Source organism: Pseudopodoces humilis, chromosome 9 (genome assembly GCF_049639895.1).
Source record: "Pseudopodoces humilis isolate 2021_Gansu_Grassland_sample_001 chromosome 9, ASM4963989v1, whole genome shotgun sequence".
Taxonomy (NCBI): domain Eukaryota; kingdom Metazoa; phylum Chordata; class Aves; order Passeriformes; family Paridae; genus Pseudopodoces; species Pseudopodoces humilis.
In genome coordinates this window covers 12,857,550-12,873,946 of record NC_142208.1, presented here as the reverse complement: position 1 = coordinate 12,873,946, position 16,397 = coordinate 12,857,550, and positions in this window count along the sequence as shown.

Sequence of the window (16,397 nt, the reverse complement as noted above, 5' to 3'; positions counted from 1 at the left end):
TTTGTCTATGTTGCTTTTAAGTCAAATACATTTTCATTAATATCCCTATTTGTACACACCATGACAGGTTCCTTTGACTGATTCATGGACATCATGGAAAATGTGAGCATGAGGAGACTAAAGAACAAACTAAACTATTCTCTGTCTCTCATGTACCTCAGTTTACCTTTCTAACATTTTCCCCCTGTAAAGGGTTAAAAGCAACAGACTATTGGGAAAATCTCCCTCATGGTAATAGCAAGGATAATCTAGAAAATACCTGATGTTTCAAGGGAAATTATGGGAGAGCTATTATTTGGGTGGAGTACTGCTTGCCTGGTTCCAACATTCTAGAAAAATTTTAGAGTTCCCAGCCCTGCCCTGGAGATGAAAAGGGAGAAAGGGTGCTGAGTATTTTCCCAGCACTGCACTGGAAATGTCTGTGAATGCTAACAGGGATTTGTGGTCTCTCACAATGTCCAGATGTTTCTCCTAGCCAAAGGTGGGAGTAGATGTAATGAAAAGAGGTTAATAATGCTTGAAAGATCAAGCATTTGGTAAAGGAAAAATATTTATAATCCTGCATGTTGTTTCATTATTTTGCTGTACATACTTTGAATGAATCAATAAATAATGCTTTAGAAAGCAGCTTAAAAAAAAACACTGATGTACTGAAAGTTTCCCAAAGAACAAACTTTACAGTTAGGAACACAGATGAGCTTATGAGCCAGAGATGGAGCCCAAAGATCTGTTCTGAGAGATTCTGGAGCACCATTCAGGAAACGGGTCTAGGTAGAGCTGACATGGATAAGAAAGGTGGTGAAAGCACAGATTGCCCTGTCACATCTCTTTCTTTTTCTTCTTCTTTTTTGCAGTAAAGGAAACATTTTGTATAGATACTCGCTCGCCACATGAAAAATTACTCTGGTTTATTCTTGGCCAAGATGTCTTAGTAGAACTTAGCAGAATTTGCACTCTACTTTCACAGGCAGATTTCAGTATTTATATGGAGTAGGCCTAGTACTGGTATGGATGGCTGATCCTCTGTGTTCCATCTCTTCGTCACCAGCTTCCACACGACCAGGGCCAGAAGGTTTTGGCTGCTCCTGGTTCCCCACAGCACTACCTCAAGTCTGAGTGAAAGTTTTTGACTGGATCTTTGCTCTTTCTTCCTTGCTTCTTCACCTGCATGGTTGTGGTCTAATCACAGCTGGTGGGTTTGGGACTGTTCTTTATTTTAGTCTTTTTTTCACTTTATCAGCTATATAATGGGAAATCCTCATTTCTGACCACTGTTCTCTGCTGGCTGCTGCAGCGTCTCCTGCACAGCTTCACTTACCTTCTCTGGTTTCCTGGGTGCATTTATTGAGGAAACTTTTGTTATCTGGCTGCATTCATCGGAGTTGCTAAAAGCCACAAAATGTAAGAATTGCATGTGTGTGCCTTCTTATTATAGCTGCTGTCTGTATCTTTCTTTCTGCATACAGTTGATTAATTCTTCTGTACAATGCCTTGAGGAATTACTGTGTCAAGTATCACATCTGATAGATCTACTAAATGCATTTATGAAGACATCTTCAGGCAACAGCATTGTCATACACTACATTTATATAGGGTATGTCTTGGGTCCTGTCCTTACTGGTGAGCAATCGTGTCTGTATTTCCTGGTGACTAATTTCTGCCTGGGAAGAAGGGTTTGTGGGAGACTGCCAACAACTGTTGTGCTAAAATTAAACACAAAAAAATATCTGCATGCTTTACATCTTCTGCTCTTTTCTTTGTCAAACAAACAGGGTGTTATACAGAGGTGGTTATTTTTTGTCTTCATGAATTATTCAAAAGAATAATATGGGGGTGGGGAGACAGGATGGTTGCATGCAAATCTTCGGTCATTTTAATCATCTTCTTGTAAACACTGCCACCTTCCAAGAGCTGCAGATTCTGAGAACCCTGTTTTCCAAAGATCAAATCCAAACTGACTAACACACAAGGAGTGGTGCTTTGCTGCCTATAGCTTTAAGCAAATAGAGCAGTACATTTTCATTCTGAACAGGTACCATGTTCACCACTGTATACAGCATTCTCCAGCTGGGGTCCACACTACCAGCTGATTAGAGGCTTTTCATGCTGCTGAAGGACAGTGAATTGCTGTAGATCAAATGCTACCAATAAAGGTGGACGACCTCCTCTACTTAGTGGGAGGACTCTGGAAGAGGAAAATCATATATATTCCATAAACTGCCACATTCAACTGTCAGTGAAAACATACAAATGTGTAATCACGTTTCAAATTGATATTTCTAAGCAGATATTTTTAATCACTTGTTTTTGCAGATGGCTTTTTTTATTCACTAGAACATGCTAGCACAGTCCAGATTTTTTATTTATTCCCTGTTACCTGAATCTCAATTAATACAGCTAACAGAGTGGGGGGAGAATAGACAGGGTTTTAAAACACCTGTATCTTGGCATAGGTGGGGTCTTGTGATTTCTGTATGTGAATTTATTTTCTGTTATCCCTGACCATATACGGAAACAAGCACCAAGATTTCAAAGTTCTCTGCTAACTTCCAATTTGTAGGAATTTCCCAATGGAGGGATGACCTTTGTGCTGGTGATTGAAGCTTGATGAAATGCATATATATTCTTTGCACACCTTCATCAGATTCCCTGAAATAATGTAGAGTCCACAGGTTGAAACTGCTTGAGCCCCCCGTTCTGCCCACATCTGGGCTCTGAAAGCAGGGCTTCTGTAAAACCCCTCAGCCTTTTTGATGCTATGCAGAGGCTGCAGGGGAAGGACTCCCTGTAGAAGGTGGATTTTGAGGGAATTTTCTACATCTACTTTTAGATCCTTCATTCTGTCAAAGCAATATGATCATAACTGAGAAGCAGACCCAGAGAGCATGCAAAGTAAAGTCACTAAAGAACAGAAAAAAGCTAATACCAAAGGGGTAGCACTGTGCTGTGTTTCATCACTTAACACACAGCAGTAGCTTTGCCTACCAAATTTTACTGGAGCTACAGCTTGATTAGAAGGTTTTCACAATTGCTGACAGAGAGTGGGACCTGGTGGTGCTAGACACTGCATCGAGAGAAGCAGAGAGACACAGCTCTCACTTGTGAAATAAGTTGATGACAATATACAGAAGACACATAGCCACCAAGCAGTGCACAGGTTAGAGCAGGGAAATCTCAGGTGAAATCGTGATCTAGGGCTCAGTTTGGTGTTTGAGAAAGACAAGTGGAAAGGAGAGTGGATAGAGAGTTTAAAAGGGGAGAAGGTGATTCCAGGTTTTCAGTCACTGAGAGCGGAAAGAGAATTACATGGGAAGTAATTTAGTTATGTTTCATTCTATGCTGTGTGTTCTGGGTTACTGCTTCAGCTACAGAGCATGTGCACGATTACCATCTGCTCAAGTGCAGTGCCCAGCAACTATGGATGATGCTAGCTAAATCTCTGCCAATTGTATATACACATTAATTAACACATACCATTCTAATCATTATTTTCAAAAGGAGTAAGTTAAATTATCGGAGTAGTTGTCAAAAAAAAAAAAAAAAGAAGTCATCCTGTTTTATTTTAATTCATGTATGAAACAGAAGGTTGCTTATGTAGTTGTTTAAAGTTTTTAAACCAGTGATGTTTGTGTCATGGTTTGAGGACAAGATGAATGAATTCTGCTTTTTTTTTATTCTCTATTGCCACACAGAACTCTAAAGAGTTATCGGCAGAGGTTCAGCTTAAAACACTAAATTAGAATTACCTGAACACAAAGACAGAAATTCTTACCTTGGAACTCACTGCTGCTGGAGTGGAATATCATCCAGAGACCAATTAGTTACTAAAGGCTTTCTGCTTCATATGGAGAGCACTTGCAGGTCTTGGAGTAACATCCAGGCCCTGTTACAGCATTTGTTGAGATTTTTAAACTATAAGTAATCAGAATGAAATTATCTATCTTCAACATGTTTTAAGAAAATTAAATGCAGAGCAAGGGCTTTAGAGGAAAAAAGGAGTTAAATTATTCATCAATCCCATGCATTTTTGTTATCACTTTACTCACATTATTTAATAACACCTTGAGATATTTGTGTGTTCTGAGATTTTTAACTTTGTCCAAAATAAAGTTTATTCAACACAGTCTGCAGTGAAGAACTGTTTCAGTGACATTTTTCCGTTTTTCAAACACTGATAATTTGTAGCCTATTATCACATTATTTAACAACTGGACAGATTGTACCGTCTCTAAACTCTGTAATCTGTTTATGTGAAATGCAGACTTGTATCAGTTGGAAATACTATTCTCCACATTCTACAGAGCCTGTCCCTCTTGGTTACCAACCTTTGAAGTTTTTCTTAATCCATAATATTTTCTCAAATCAATATTCAAAACGAAGTTATCCATGATATCACACAGAGATGGTCAAAAATTTTCTGATGTACTACATTTTTGTATATGAAAATGTCAACTCATTTAAACATTTTGCTGAAGCACATCAATTTTGATACTATTTATTTAAAAGCTGGTGAACATACTACTAAGAGCATTTGATTAAGGCTCTTTAAAAAGCACATTTCATTTCAAAATGAGTGTTTCAATCATTTATGTTTAGACTAAGGCACATAATTTTATCAGGTAAAAACAAGAATGAAATGTATCGAGTTTTTCAACACAAGTACTTGTCTGCTATTTCTAAAGTCTATATATGACAACATTTCCTATGAAGTGAAGTACTAATAAACGATTGTAGGAACTCTAAGCAAAATTTCTTATGAAATAGAAAATGCAGATTTCACAGAGTTCTGCTGGCAAATTATGTTGGCCACGCTGTGTGAGGCTGTGTGCTTAGACAGCAATAATTGCTTCACAGACATGCACCAGAGAACAGCTTCTTGTGGGGCAATTTTGTACAAAAGGATGCCTTCTAACAGAGCTTAAGTGAGTAAGGATCAGCATTGTCCATTTCCTTCACTGCAAAAATGCAGATCTTGTATTGGAAAATTTAAAAGAAGCATCTTCTGTAAAACACATGAAATGAGCCTTGCCTTTCACACTGTGCCAATAAAGGCTGGCACCAGACCTCTGGGAATGGGTGGAGTACTTAGAGCAGCTCCAGAAAAAAACCAGGAGGAAAGTCTTGAAAGAGTGAAGGATTAGGCTGTGGTGTCTGTAGAAGGCAGAAGAGTGAGTGAAGACAGTGTTCTGGTATGTAAATGTTATTTTAAAAGAGAAAGGGAATTTGTTACTCAGAGAGTAATTTGTTTTACTATCTAGAATGAGAAGTAATAGCCTTAAATTAAAGCAACAGAGTTTTAGGCTGTAACTATGTTAGCAGGTAATTAGGCACAATAGGAGTTTGGCAGTAGATCTAAACAGTTGGTACTAAAGCCTTTATGTCTACCTTAACTCACTGTGGTGTTTTCCTCTAGACTAAATTCAGTCTGGTCCCCTGGAGTGAACACCCCAGCTATCCATGAAGTCTAAAACTGTAGAAAGCATGAAATGGTTCAAACCCATATATTCCTAAAGGTGTTGGTGCACATTTGATGTGCACTGGTGACAGATCTTTCAGAATAGCTTTCTCTAACTGGATTCTAATTTATGAACACCAAAATACTCTGCAAACAGGAATAACACAATATTGGCTTGAAAACTGTACTGCTGCTCTGGACCAAACCACTGATGTAAGCAGCTCACACTGTGCTGCACACACAACACAAACTTCCTGCTCATGCTAAAGGCTTTGAATCAGTGAAGGACATTGATGCCTTTTAATTTATATATAATTCTCAGGTATTGAATAAGTATAGCTCTTTTTCCACTCGTGTTTTCTGTAAACAGGATTTCTACCCAAAAGGGGAAAACTGGGATAGATAAATACTATAATTGAAACATGGAAAAGGGTCATTGGACTAGTGAAAACTGAGATATCTCTCTTGGAGATACGAATAAATTAAACCTTCTGTGGATTTTACAGAACTGGTGTGCTGTTAATATTTCTAAGTCAGTTTCATGACTTTCTCTTTTCAGAAGCTGACATTTTAAGTCTGGGATTTCTTTTACTTTTTAATTCATAACACCAAAATGCATTCCTTAAATAAAAACAAACAAACAAAAAAAACAAACCCCCAAAAAAACCCAACAAAAAATAAACTAACCCAAAAATTGCAAAATTTCAGCCGACAGCAGAATTTCTGATAGCTTTGTAAAAGTATAAAAATGGTCTGCTGGTTTCTAAACTCATAGTTTAATTGAGTGACATGAACTTTAATTAATTAAATGGTTGCTTCTATTTTCGGCTGCATTAGGTTACTAAATCTGTGTTTCCTTTTTCAAGAAAATGAAACCAATTGGGGCACTATAAAATGCTAAAATCAATATATTATTATACTCACATTGCTTTTGAATTTTGGAAAGTTTCCAGTCATTAATTGTCAAGAAGTAGCTACATTCAGCCTGATAGCAGGTGCACTGCAACATGTGAGACATAGCTTGAGGAATATCCTGTATTTACACTTGCTTGTCCCAAAATGATATCATTCTCACCTTTAGGCTGGGAACATCCTCTTGGATGATCCACATGGTACTTTGTTTTTGAAACATTAAATCCCACATATTTTAGTAGCATTTACTTTTCAGGGTTTACCATCTTCCTTCAATACATTTCTCTGTTCTAATTCCCCCACTCCTATATACCTAGGCCAAGTTGCTTTTCAAGTGAAGGTGCCATGCTGCAAAAAATTGTGCACATACTTTAATCAATTAACTATGATTAACTTAACTCTATTTACCATTACTTAATCTCTTTTAATGATTTTATGACTATATAATCATTTTGTATGAAAATTTTCTCAGCTGAGTATATTTGCACTCAAATTAGTTGAAGCCCTCCCAGTGGCGGCCGGACACATTCTGAAACTGGGGAAATTACTGAGAAAGACTGTAAGATGTGCAGTCATAGAAGGAAAATGTCATTAAGTTTAGTGGGTTGTTTTACTTGTCTTCCCAATGCCTTTCCAGAAGCAGGATGGTAGAATTTTTGCGTCTCCAGGTTGGTGTTGCTTTTATTATTTTTTGTTTCCTGACTTTTGCTATCGGTACCTGTTGGATGGGAGCTGCAGCTCTGTGTACCAGTTCCCTGCATTCTCCTTTCCAGCTGTACAAAGCACAGACTCATTTTTAATCTCCACTGGGTTATAGCCACCTGATTTCAAGTTAATGTCTACTTACAATACAAATGTCAGTAATATATGCATCTATGCTGACCTAACATGACCTCACTGCAGTCAGAACAGTTTTTAATAGCCAATGGGACCTTCCAGGTTATGTTTCTGGCTGCACTGGTATGTAAAAGAAAGTCCTATCATGATTTTTCATTGCTGTGCAGCTGGTTACATTTTTCTGCAGTAAGTGCCATTTGGGGTAAGTATTATCAATTATATGCCCTAAGGCATATGAAAAAGACTTATTTCTCAGTTAGCTGTGGATATTTTTTTTTTTGAAATTGATTCTTGTAGAGGTCTCTGGAAGTATGAAAGAAGTATTACTGACCACATTTCTAGACACTGGAATAATGATCAAAAGTGCTCTAGTTAGCGTTACAAGACATCAGCAGTGGAAATGTCAGTTTGTGTTAAATACTGGGTTCTCATTTTCCTACTGTGGCAATGAAACTGAACCAAGGTAGCTTTGTTTTTCAACGCAAGAGAACTATGTGTCAAATACAGTACAAATTAGTACAAAGCTGTATCCCCTCTTACACACTCATTTTCCATCATTTTCCCCAAAATCCTCAAAAATCGCCATAAACCTGATGTCACCACAGCTTTTGAGTAATGTCTGGATTTATTGATGCAGCTTTTATAATTTATTTATTACTTAGAGTTTCTCCCCAAGGTAAAGAAAAACAAACTTTTTGTTCATTACAAAGTGTAAAAACTTTTTCTCTGAATAAAGTAGTTATATGCAAGCTTGGATATGAAGAGAAAATTTCACTTTTTAAATTATCTAAGTATGACTCTAAAGTTGAGCTAATTCTTTAAATACTGATGTGAATTGGAAAAGCTGTGTAAGACTCAAGTAACAAAGACCACAGGAAAACCAATACCTATGAAGAGACCTTTTTAAAAAAATTCTCATAAATTGGTAGGTTGCTCATTTCAACCAGAGCATGATTTCCTCTGGTTACTTTCAACCTGTATCCCAAATGACTGACAGGCAGCTACTGCAGAAGGAGCATAAAGAACAACAGCTAAGTTAGATTTTTTTATAATAGTACCATCAAACTACACTGTCAATACAATTGATGATCTGGAGCCAGAGATAAAAATAAGTTTGGATTTAATTTTATCACAGTGGAAAAACTGTGTGGCCTCTATTAAAAAAAAATTGGAACAAAAATTAGCTATTCCTTTGATCCACCACTTAAGGTTTACAGTGTTTTTAATCATCTATTTCCAGCCTATGTACACCTGGTTAGCAACCAGCTCCCCATCTCGTTCTGTCATATCCAATAGCAATCATCTCTTTTCAGCTGCCACCGGCAACTTTTGAGGCTCTTTTTGTTGCTGCTTCTTGTCAGAAGTGTAATGGTTTATGCCCAGAGACTGCTTTTCTCCCAGGACATAATGCCTGAAAGTATTAGCACCCAAAATAGTCCTTGAAGGTTCTGAGGAGACATATTTGTGTTCCTGGGAGTCCTGAGCTTATTTTTGGATTGCTGGTTCAGGTGAAGAGTTGCTTGCATATACTGCTCAGTAGAGATTCACCATTTTCAGAGAAACAGCAGTAACTCAAATGTATTTGCTCCATGCATCCACACTTTTCATAATTGATAAGCTTAAAGAGGAAAAAAATATTCCAGCAAGCTATTATTTTGTCTATTATATTAGAAAAAAAATCTACAGAAAAAAAAAAAAAAAAAAAAAAAAAGGCAAAATCAGTTTAGGTGAAGATCTGACCCCGAATTCTAGCTGTCAGTAAAAATCTCTGACACATATCACAACAATCCAGGCTGACAGAAGGACTGAGGTGCAACAGGATGCTGCCTCTCACAGTACACCTTGGTCTTGCCTCTCAATTTATATGCAGAGAGATTTTACCAGCAGATAGCGACGTGATTTTAAAAGCATATCATGAAAACCCTCCATTTCCTTCCTAATTTGTGGGGTCCTATCATACAGTAAATTTAATTGCCTCTTTGAGACCATGCAAAATGAATGGAATTGCTGTTAAGCTTGTATAAGAAGAAAATACTACTTTTGAAATATATAACTTAATTTTTTTGTCACTCATGTTTACTTTTTGATGGGGAAATCAGAGCAGAGTATCTGTACTCTTCCACTAAAACACTCCTGGGACTCATGTTTTACAAATGACATAACAAAATTGTTTTTGTAAAGAGCCCATATCCCCCATTAATAAAGCAGATGTTGGGACAGAGGCAGAGGTGCAGCTCTCCTCCTACACATGAACACACAGACACACACCCTTACTGCATGCTTTCAGTGCTACCGTGTCACTGCACATCACCCCTGCCTTTGGTTATCAAGTCTGTTGCATTCATTTGTACTTCAGCCGCTTCACGGGAATGCACCAGTGTCATTTATTCTCCCATCAAAACTGTGTGGAATCCCTTTCAATGCTCCCCAAATATTGGATTAATGGTGAGGATCAGCAGCAGTAAGAAGACTCAGCAAGACACTCTTCCGCCTTGGGTCAGAAATGTATGTATTGATACTTCGGGACTTTCACCTGTACCTTTGCTTTCCACTGGAGAGATTGAAGTCCTTTAGAGACATCAGGAAGATTCTCAGCACTCAGCACTTCTCTGGGGGTATAACTCATAACATCTTTACCATTCTCTCAGTTTGGAAAGGGATTCAGCTGCCACCCATGAAAGCTTTGGATTTGGAAGGATTTGGCACTGGGCAAAGGCCAATGCAGAAAACAGTGTTTCATGTCACATCTTCCACATCCTGAGCTGCAAACTGCCCCTTTCAGCAATGCAGTTAAACACGTGCTAATATCCTATCAACTTTCTAGCACTTAAACTTAACAGCTTGGCTGAATCGGGGTAGACTTAAGCAAATGATTAAGTGCTTTTCTGTATCAGGTGTCAATGGAAGGGGAAATATTTATCTTCTGTGCTTTTAATCTTCAGTCTTACTGTTGAGGAGTTCACTTAGCCAGTTCTGGGCTGGGCAATGCCTCTGTGAAATACTGGATCCTCTTACAGGTGTGTGCATGTTTTTGTCTGGTTAACCAGCGTGGGGTACAGTGTGCAAGGTGGACTGCTTCTTGTTTTCTTCCTTCTAGCACATTTCTCAGGTCACTTCCATTGAGTTACTTTTTTTATGTATTGATTCTGGGGAAAAAAGTATTGACTGCTTGTTTCAATACTGCCCAGCATAGCTAGATGTAGCAATTTAGCTCTCTTAAGGCAGAAATGAGCAAACTCCCACTGAGACAGCCATCCATTGATTAACATCAAATACTCACAGCCTTTAATGTCATTCTGTACCTCGACTCCTATATTATTAGGCAGTGTCTGGTTCAGAAAACACAGGGATATAAATCCAATTCCATTTTTACCCCCTCCCAAGAGAAGGAGATTCAGAGGTAAAACACAATCCACCTGAAGCATAAACCTGCAACTTAAGGTTAGATGTATAACATCAGGCAAAAATTTCCCAGTGTAAGCTGTTGAATTGCTTTCCACAGATCTCTCATTTCTCCATCATCATGCAAATGGATGACTACTGGGTAACATACATCTGAATAAAAGCTTCACACTCTCTGCTTTGTCCCATGGTGAGTACTGCAATCACATGAGCATTACTTTTCATGAGCCTACCCCCAGCCTAACTGGAGGCCCTTTAGGAATGGGCCTTAAAAACATAGGGAAAAAGACCTTGGTTACAATACACCATGACACAGAGACCATAAGGAGAGTCTTTAGAAGGATGAAGGAGGACACATCTCACCACTGGTGGGATGTTCTTTTTGCATGGACTCCTACTGCAACCTGGTTTTTAAACCAATAATGCAATCCCATAGTAGTTTTGTTAATCTTAGCTTAAGCTTGCTTTGTCCCTGTTTGTGATTTTTTTTTAAATTTAAAACTATCAAGAAGAATGGCCACAATGTCTGTTGTATTATCTAATCAACTAGTTAAAGATAGTCATAAAGAATAAAAGTATCTATCCTATAGGATAGGTACCTTAGAAAGCAAAAGAATTTGCATTACTTAGAAGAAAAGGGGGGAATTGATATAGGAAACATGTATACTTATGAAAATTCAGAATTTTAGAAGAATACAATATGCTTAAACAGGTAAAAGGGAAACATATATATATATATATATATATAAAACACATAAGAATGTAACTTGTTAGGGAGAAACAACTTGTAACACATAGCAGTTTAGTTGCTAGGCAAAGGCCATAAAGATGAGGTGTATATTGTGGAAAGTCAGTAAAGGAGGACTGAGGTGTTGTGAAAACCTGACAAAGCAGAACCTGTGGCTTGAGAAGCCAGCAGGAGCCAGGTTCCAGGTTTTGGCCAGGACAAACTGACCTGGGAGCTAGCCAAACCTCCACTGCACCTGCCCAAAGACGGGGGTCAAACAGCAAACACCTGAGGAAGACTCTCACTTCATCAAGAAGACCCCTGCCCCTGACCACCAGGAGGTGTGGCACCACAGAAAACTCATTATAATATGAAGCATAAGAAGGCAGAGAATGGGCAGGGAAGTGTGGGCTTGTGGGATCAATGTGTATTTAAACCTGAAACCTGCCTCAAGCAGGTCCTCATGTAGGGTGGAGGATCCCCCATGCATCACTGCTGCTGTCAGCTGCTGGAACTAAAGCATATCTTTACCATTTTAATTTTAAAAATCCTTATTTCAAAACACAGGCTTGGTATTTTATAGTTGATTTTATATTTTTTAGAACAGTAAAAGATAGTTTGGCTATTCTGATTTTCTCTGAACTAATTTACCAGCATTAATCAACAGAAAAAGCCACTAATGAACTAGTGGCAGATTGCCTAGCTCTAAAGCAGGTATTGCACAGCAGGGTTTCTGCTGTCTGTTAGTGAAATACTCCTGCATGTTTCTAAATAATACAGATTTTCATAGTGGCTGAGAGTTGATGTAATATTTGGTTAATTGGCCATTTCCTGAACAGTGTCTCACTGCTGCCTTTACTGGTGAAAGATGAAGTTTTCCAGAAAAGGTGGATACAGGTGTGATTATTTTTAGCAATAATGTCTTGGTAACTTCAAATTTCACATGGCTTTGACACAGACAAGTAGCTACAGTCGGCAGCCCACACGACTGGGGTGTGTTAACCTTAAAAACTGTGGGAACTCTTCTCATGTGTGTGTTTTATTCAAAACCAAGGGTCAACACAATGAAAAAAATACAGATTTGAATGCTTTTTTAGAAAGGCTTGGGTTTAGTCCATTCTTTTCCACTGGGGGTAACAAGATTGTATTATATAATTACTCCATAGGAATACACTTCATGGAGAAAAAGGAGCTAGTTCAGCTTGCTGTGAATTAAAATAAGTTGGAAAATTCCTGAGCCTTTCACTACCTAAGGGAGAGGTCTTGGAATAGCCTTGTAGATGGAACGAGACAGATTAGATGTCTAATAAACCTTGTCAGAAGTTGATACCTTTATGAAAAGGGCCGTATAAATGGGTGTTAGTATTCCAGAGAAACAAGATTTGATGGCCTGTTAAGCCTTTTCCATGAACATCATGCAAGCACACATGGTACTGAAGTGACACTCAAGCAGAGCAGCTTGCAGTCCTTGTTGGCTATAGAGACAGTTAAAATAGCAATAATTTGATTAATAGGTGCAGAGTTGACATACACTGTATTTTAATTCTACATGAAATAAGTATATCTACAAAATACCCATTGCACACCTAGGCAATCTCAAATCTACCAGTCTCAAACATCACTGCATACAGGCACAGGAGGATGCAGTAAATGGCAACATCTCGATCTACAGCTTCTTGCTGATAACTGAGAGCAGGTTCTGTAAGTGTGCCAGTGGGAGGAGTGGGCCCAATGGCCTGGTATGATTCCTGCAGCATGGCTAATGAACATAGTGGGTTGTGGCCACCATATCTGTGTGCCCTGGCTTGTTATCCAGCCTCCTCATGGCCTGGAGAACCGAGGGAATGAATTCAGATTCCCCTGGACCAGCACTGTGGGAAGCATACACAGCATGCAGTGCATGGGGATAAAATGCTCTTGGGGTGTTTGCAGCCAGTCTAGGCACACAGGAAGATATGAGGAGGGAGAGGAATTCCTCCTGCTGCACTTGTGCCATGACCAAGTGAGTAAATGAGATGGCTCTCCCTCAAACACTTCAGCTCAGCTGCCGGCTTCGCAATCCGATTTTGTTTTTCATAACATTAAATAGGCTAGACTGCTTAATTGACATGTAACCCCACACAGTTAGAAAGTTTAATGGAGCAATGGATCCAGGCAAATTTAGCCCCTAGGTTGCTAATTTGATTCAATATCACTTTTTCATTAACTCCTCTGAGTTTTATGGATTTAAATAGTTTCTTCTCTAAATGGGAGTAGTACAGAGAGTTTAGTATTACATATTGGACTAATTTATTAATCAGCATGGCTGGATTTCAGCTAAATATCATCTAAGTGCAAAATAGTATAAATCAATCTATCAGAAAATGTTAATTTTGGAGGACAAAAAATGGGAGACCCTTTCTTTGAGGAAGATTTCCAGACACAGATTAAAGAAATACTTCCCTAACAGGGTATTTACAGCAAACTCCAGCATTTCATCACATGTGCAGCTCCTGATGTTGCTTTACAAGCAGATACTGTACATGGATTTAGCTGGAGCAGGTCCTGGAAAGAGTTAACACTCCCCCTGACTGGGGGCAAGTCCACAGCTGTATCCCCTAAGCACAGGGATTTCCAGTCTCTGGGCTGAACCAGCTGTCAAAAATTAAGTAGTTCCTCAGCACTCTGTAAAAAGGAGGTGTTCAGAGGAATCAATTTGGCTCCTATTAGGGGTTAGATGTTTTGTGAGGGACAGCAGTGGAAAACAAGAGTTAAAAAGAAAAATACATTCCTTTTTTTTGCTTTTTCTTCCCTTTATTAGCTTCAAACTTTGCAGGAAGTGCTTTCATACTTTGTTTTTGAGCTGCTATGCATGGGCAGATAAGGGTGCATGTTTGAGTCAGCCTGTTAGTGATGTTAAGCAAAGAACCTCCTTCTCAAGTGTTGCATCTATTAGGGAGTAAAGGGCTCCCAGGCAATTGTCCTCTTAACAGCTGGGGAAGTTAGTCAGAAGGTTCCTTTTGGTGACCATGATTTGTCATGAATCATTGAGCTAGGTTGTTACAAAATTGAGTGCTCTTTCCATCAATTAAGGTTGTTGTTGTTCTTCTTTAGGTCTAAAAGGTGTCTGGTGTAATTTTCAAAATCCTGATTAGGGAGAAACTGCTCTGTATGCAATGCTCCATTAGAGACTGTAAGTTATCTAAGAAAGTACAAGAAAGGCTGAGGAGGGGGAAAACTTGGTATTCATTTGAAAGATTAAATCTGATGAATTAGAAGCAGCTCTCAGACTACAAAGAGAGGTTGTATAGTCTGTAATGAACTGTAGTAGCAAAGAAGCTTTATCATGATTTGATGAAGGGTATTTTGAAGAACAGAATTAGAAAGTAGTCCTGTTAGCTCCTGTTCTGCTCTGGCATTGTTTGACTGTGATGTTTGTACATGTCACCTGAAAAAATAGCTTCAGCTAACTGAGTCTGCATCTTCCCAAATGGCCAATAACTCAGTCTTACAAAAGTAAGAATTTATTGAAGGCAGCAGATTTGTATCAACTCTGTGAGCTTAATTATTTTATATGAAATAGGGGCCCACCATATGCTAGCAATAGCAAGGACACTCTCAAGCAACTTTTTTTACACGACTCTTGTTATGTCAGGTCCTTTTTCACCACAGTAAGAATTGCATCTCAAATGCTTGTTTTGAGACAAGGCTTCTACTTTGTGGCAAAAAAGAACATCTCTCCTGCTCCCCTTCTCACTGCTTGATGTATATATTCACATTGCTATTATGTGTTTCTAGATGATTATGGAAAGTTGTTCTTGGATTCAGTCTGTTTTCTACTTTATCCTGTGAAGCACAGACACTGTAATTCCAGAGTTATAACTTCACTTCCTTTTACTGAGTAAATGCTTGACACCAGAAGCCCACTTTGACAGGCTCAGGAGGAAAACAGCATCCAACAGAATACTTTTTACAAACAAATTGAATAAGCAGACAAAAGGGTCAAAGGGAGCCATGCAAACAACTGATGTACAGGAAGTGGCTCCTCCCTGCACAGCCCAGGTGCAAGCTATTGATTAGCTAAGAAAGCTTTCAGTTCCCTTCCACTTGCTAGCTGGTCCTTGTTCATATCACCAGCACCTTACTGAACTTTGTAAAACAGTAAGGGAATGGTAATGTTTCCAGAGGACAGAATCTACTTATGAAAGCCAGGAAGCACTGGAGAGCATTTTGTCTCTCTCGCTTATGATGATTCTATTTTTTATTCTTGCACTATAGAGATTTATCCTTCCATGCTTTAAGGATATGATAAAACAAGTCTTTGATTTTTTTTTTTTTTTAAATTTCTTTCTGAGGTGTGAAGGGGCCTTTTATTGAGAAGAGCCATAGAGCACCCTAGAAAGCCACAGGGCCTAGTTTTAGAAGGCCAGACTAAGATTAATATCACGTGTTACTAGGACAGAACAGACACTGATGTCTCAGAAACATGAGGTAGAAGGACCAGTAGACTTTACTGGACTAGTCTTTTTAAATTTTAGGTTTACTAGAGCTGTTAATTACCAGCTTAACTGTCACCTTTTGTTTTTAATTAGTAAAGAATGACAATTTCTTTCTTTACCACAGGACAATGAAATACATTTTATAAGGCAAACAGCAGCTGCAGGGTGTGGGCATGGCTATTACACAATAATTGTGCCCACAGGGGTCAGGGAGGCATTTGGTTCTGCCTCGTGCCTCTTAAGAACCCTAGGGTACAATTGCTGTGTGATGGTAGCCTCCCTGTCATTTTATATTATTTTACAAATTCCACTACATTGTCTTCAAGCTCTGCCTTGAGGTTATTGTGAAGAAACTAAAATATCTGCCATGCTGACTGCATCAGCAGTTCACCTCCTATTTGAGTTTACTGCAGCTGTCAAACAGGCAAGGGTCTGCTTGTGATGTGGGGTGGGGAAGAAACATTAGAGTTATGCAACTTAACTCCCAGATCCTGTTAGAAGGGAAGTCCTACATTTCAAGAGGCACATAAATTGGGCAGGTCACAGACTAATTTATTAGCACCTTAATCTGCCAGTTATCTGATTG